Raw genomic sequence first — 5,561 nt, forward strand, 5'->3', positions numbered from 1 at the left:
ATCACAAGAAACACACGCATACCCCTTCTCCACAAGATGGAAATACCAAGCAGTATTTTGTGTGCATCGCCCTGCAACTTCATGGCTTCAGAAAGGTACCCACCTTTCTGGCACCGTCCCCACCTCTTCCAAGAGATCGTGATCCCTCAGAGCCCTTTCTCCTAGGAAGACCAACCCACCGCCAGTAACAGCGTCACCAAATTCAGCTTTCAGAGGGATATAGGAACGTCTTAATGCAGAGCGGAATCTTGCCAATGTCAAATCCCCACGTGGTGTACATGAGATAAAATACCACAACCCGAGCCATAAATGCTGTTATAAATACTGTCCCTTACTTATTTGTCTAAGTTTAGCTGTCAGTCTTCCCAGCTAGACGAGAAAATGTGCCCCGTGAGCTGTAGGTGATATACAATAAAGGTGATAACTCCCTTTGTTTTGACACAGCCCAGACTTCAGCGGAGCAGCTGGAACGCAGATTTGTTTCTCCTGCTTTTGCGGCACGACTCCTGACGCTCCAGACACGGAGAGCTATTTACATAACGCCAATCAGCCTTCCGTCCTCATAAGAAGATGAAGCGGTGATTGCGGGGGCAGGTTTGTGGCTGAGGAAGCCACGGACAAACCGTCGCTGTGGCAGAGGAGTGCGTTCGATCAATACGGAGCGTTGTTCAGCTGGTGTGGAAGGGAAAAAATGGTATAGCAACAGCGTCTGTAAAGGTTAATCAATTCAGCTAATTGTAAATGCTCTCAGTTGCCAGTCCCTAAACGGTTCCTTCCCTTTGTAGCTGGTAATTGACTGTGGGAAGAAGGAAAGAAGTGAAGGAAAAAGGGAAGGGAAGGAAAAAGGGAAGGGAAGGGGAAAGGGAAGGGAAGGGGAAAAGGAAGGGGAAGGGGAAGGGGAAAGGGAAGGGAAGGGGAAGGGAAGGGAAGGGAAGGGAAGGGAAGGGAAGGGAAGGGAAGGGAAGGGAAGGGAAGGGAAGGGAAGGGAAGGGAAGGGAAGGGAAGGGAAGGGAAGGGAAGGGAAGGGAAGGGAAGGGAAGGGAAGGGAAGGGAAGGGAAGGGAAGGGAAGGGAAGGGAAGGGAAGGGAAGGGAAGGGAAGGGAAGGGAAGGGAAGGGAAGGGAAGGGAAGGGAAGGGAAGGGAAGGGAAGGGAAGGGAAGGGAAGGGAAGGGAAGGGAAGGGAAGGGAAGGGAAGGGAAGGGAAGGGAAGGGAAGGGAAGGGAAGGGAAGGGAAGGGAAGGGAAGGGAAGGGAAGGGAAGGGAAGGTGGAAAGCAGCCAAATTTGTCATAACTTTCCATGCTATACTCCACCTCTGTCTGTAACTTCAATATGTTCACCGCAGGGAGATAATCCTTTCTTTCTGCCTTACGTCCTTCATTACACACAAAACAAAGAATGAGGTCCACACTTCGTGATCCAGGCAGGTGAAGAGGAAATTGGAATATTGATCTTTTTGTTCAGTTCTTCAAAGGCCACACATATGACTAACCAGCAGGGTGGTTATTGCTGTGCTCTCTTTCAGAACCATGTGAAAAAGGTGTTTTTCATTCCTGAAGAAGTGTAGAAAAAGGGACACTTTTTCTGTGTATTCTAAAACTAAAGACAGCCCCACACAATAATAAAGGAGGTAGACCCTAATTTCAAATTTTGTCTCTAGGCCAACTTAAAATAAGCCTGTGAAGGTAGGTTGGTGGTCTCTGCCAGTCATTCATTGTTATTTCTGAAAGTGCTTAGGGTTTTCCGAAGTGTTGTCTTCTTCCTCACTAATGTACATCCTCGTCCCATTTCTGTACCCTGAGTTCAAACAACAAAAACATTCCTTATGGCACCCACCTGAGTGAGTCTTTCAAGTAATATCGAAGTTATCACATGAGCTTGAAAGCACTGTTTGGTTGTGTCACTCATGTATTTCTGGAGTTTTCAGCAACAGAAAGACATTAGCACCTTTTGATTGTAATTTTGCAAAGCCAGCCAGAGGTCAGAGACTTCAGGTCTTCACAGAATCAATCAAAATTGATTAAAGGTCAAGGCAAGTACTGAAAACACAGTGTCAACTCTTATCAAACAAAGAAACCTCCTTCCAGTACCAGAAATAAAATGACAACAGAGGGAGAAATAGTGGTTTGTCAAACCTCTTCTGCCTTCTGAGCCCCAGGTGCCAGCACCCTCTCTGTGTTCTCCATCCCACTGCCAGCTCCTCCTGGATCATTGCAGCCTACTGAGCACACCCTCTGCTTGGGTATCCTTCAAGAAGAAAGTTCGGGATACTTTTTTCTTATGAGCATTTCAAAAATCTCACTGCAGGCTGCACTTGTCAAAAGTCTGCCTGAACCACGCTCCGAGATAGTTCAGCTAAGGTTATCACATAAGTGTTCCTACTTGGGTAAATATTTAATACAAAACTGATAGCTCTGTGTTTGGTTTGGCCCCTTGTAAATAGTTGGTCTGATATTTTGCCTCCTTGCTCTTTTAAGCATATAGGATGGTCTGTTCCTACCGGGTATATCATTAATATATCAAAATTCAAGGCAAATAATTAGAATCAAAAGGTGCTACATCAACTGTGGAGACATCTGAAGTACAAATTTCTTTACCAGAATGGCAATTACATTTTTAATTTGTTGTGTTTAATGATTGCGTGTCTCTGATCTCAATCCCTCGTAGCAAAATGTGAGAAAATGCTGGGTTGAGATGGAACAAAAGCAAGAAACACGTTTATGGAAAGTAAGTTTTATTAGACACACATACTCTTCTCAGAACAGTTGTTTCAGAAATAAGTTAATAAACTATCTGTTTATTTTGCACAAGTAATAGCAACTTAAGTGTCACACAGCTTTACAACACAAGGAAAAAATGTGTTATCTGTGTATTAGCTCAGTATCAGCCTAGATGCTGTGTAACCCAAGACCTTCTCTGTCCGTCAGCTCTTCTCTTCCTAAACCATACAGATCCCTTCCCTCCGTCATTGACATGTTGCTATAACACTCACTGTGGTGTTGCAGTACCTTCAAGAAGAGCCTCCTGTCCTCATTTAGGGAGCTGTTAAAAGTTTTGAAGTCCTGTTGTCCCAGCTCTTTCTCAGCATAGAAAACTAGGATACTATTACTTCAGGTCCATGACTGTCTTTCTTCTTCACCTCATTTTTGTCTTCTCCACCGCTTCTATACTGCTACCCCTTTGCACCTTTATCTCTTCTCTCTCTCCTGCTCTCCCTCTTTTTCTTTTTTAAAGAAACTGTTTAATTTTATTACCAGATGGTAAATTTTTACATCAGTTTAATAATCTCTTGAAGGTACAGTGGAGTATCGCACAACTCACTTCTAAATTAAAGTACTTATAAAAAAAACTTTGAAGCACTTTAACAATTTTAAATCACTCTGAACATAGCAATTTAAAATTATTGGAGCAGTTTTATAAGCACTTGAATTTGGAGGTGATCAGAGACCTGAAAATGTGCAATATAGAGTAATTTAATATTATTAGACTACTACACTTTTTATAAGCCCTTCAGTTTGGAAGTGATCAGGTTCTGACTTGTGAGCTTGTGCATTGTAATGTGAGTGCTTCTCATTCTTTGAGAGATACAGCCTATAAATTGAAACACTTCAATAACTGTAAATTGCTATACAGAGAGCATGCTCAGAAGCCTAACTTCACTTTTTAAATTGAAAATATTTTTCACTCAGAATCTGTAAAAAGGCTCTTAAGTGACACAACAGCAATTTACCCTTTTGAAGAAGTTTGTTTGAATTTTTCCTGGGCTAAAAAAAACCCAAAAATTTTATGCAAAAATACTTAAAGAAGTTATGTGTAAATATTCCCTATGACCCTATATTGTGGATCTTGAACAATGTTCAAAATCAGCCTTCCCCATGTACGCACATATTGTTCTACTTGGCATAATTTCATGAATAAGAATTCATCAGATCAAAGATCATATACAAAAATCAGTGGGAATCATATAGTAAAAATAATGCGTATTTCCTTGTTGTTCATACAAGTGATTAAATGTAATCCCAACAGAGATTTTTACAGTCAAAACAAGTAATTTTGTTCTTGTTTAGGATAGTATTTCACAGTCTCCTCTATGAATAACAGAAGCATCCAGTCTGAAGAACAGTATCAAAACAAAAGCCCCACAAGAATTCAGACAAAACGTAAGGGAGACTCATAGTGTAAGTATCGTTGCATGCGTATAACACAAACATACAAAGTATACTTTATACAAAAAATTACCTCGAGTTATTTTGTGGGAGGCAGTTCAGTTTTGGTTTTTTGCCAGTGGAAAACTTCAAATGAAGAGTACTGCAGAGAAAACAACAGAAAACCTCAGCTTTCTATCACAACTGGAAACAATGAAAAGTTAACATTATTCCTGAAAGAGCTGAATTTCTTGTTACTTCAAAGCACTGCAAGCCACGGAGAGCACCTATCAGAAGAAAGCAAATAAGGGCATATTGAGGGAAGTAATGCCAAGTGGCTTTCCATAAAATAGAACATCTCTAAGAGTTCAGCAAGAGGGCAAGACTAGCAAGACTACAGTGTTCTTTAGTAGATGAAAGCATTAGACTTTTAAGTCAGACCTAAGAGTGTATATATTTGTGTTTATCTTTTGTGGCGTGTGTTCTTCTCTGTATTAAAATTGTAAGAATGAAATGCTGGGTCGATTGCTTCTATGAACAACAACATTTCAGGCTGGCAGATGGGATTAAATACTAATCCCCGTATAGTATAATGATTAATGACCATATAACAGCAATAAATGCTGTAACCATGGCAATCTTTAGTGATTTAATATTTATAAAACTTGAAGCAATGATTTAACATGCAGTATTTGAGTATTGGGGCTGCAAAACATGAGAATTGTAAAATCTTTTTAAGAACCTCTTTTAGCTATTAAATAATGAGAAGGCACTACAGGATAGGCTAATTGGTCAGGCAAGTTCTGTTTCTGAGAGAACACGGCTCAGCTTAGATGGGTGAATTTAACACAACTGTCCTGTGGATTCCTTAGCATTTTTTACTTTACTTACTAAAGAATTACACATTTTAATACACTCTATTGCATTAAAGCACTGTATAAAGAGGGCTTCCACTTATCGTTTTAAAATCCTAATCTTGGCCACACTCATTGAAACAGCAGTCTTCCTTTTACGCAGTGTCAACCTTCTTAATATTACTCATCTCTTTAAAATGTCAAACCACTTTTCGACTTCCTTTCATCTACAGTTTGAGCCTGGACAAAATGTCCCCTTTCTTGTGTTCCCACAGATGTAACTTCAAAGAGCACTTCAGGAAAGGCTTGGCACTATTTGTATTTTTCTAAACATATTTTTGGAGCCTCTCTTTTAATTTTTCTGCACATCTCTGATGGCGTTACCTTTCAGAGGGCTTCAAGAAAAGAAGTTAGAAAGTTCTTTAAAGGCCTTATGCTACTAGTTAATTCAGCAGATATACAATTGAGCAGTTTTCTCCGTCGCCACATTACCAGCCATCCGCTGCTATAAGCGTAAAAACTCAACGGCCCATCCTTTACAATACATATAAGACCACGATCTAA

The 5,561-nt window shown here is 40.4% G+C and overlaps 1 long non-coding RNA gene across 1 annotated transcript; it reads left to right on the forward strand.

Annotated features, from left to right (window-relative positions):
• Positions 1 to 207: 207 nt before the first annotated feature.
• LOC128850318 (uncharacterized) lies at positions 208 to 4,732 on the forward strand. The gene is made up of 3 exons (XR_008447622.1): positions 208 to 717; positions 1,344 to 2,725; positions 4,066 to 4,732. It is a non-coding gene; the product is annotated as an uncharacterized LOC128850318 (long non-coding RNA).
• The last annotated feature ends 829 nt before the right edge of the window (positions 4,733 to 5,561 follow it).

Source organism: Cuculus canorus, chromosome Z, assembly GCF_017976375.1.
Source record: "Cuculus canorus isolate bCucCan1 chromosome Z, bCucCan1.pri, whole genome shotgun sequence".
Taxonomy (NCBI): Eukaryota; Metazoa; Chordata; class Aves; order Cuculiformes; family Cuculidae; genus Cuculus; species Cuculus canorus.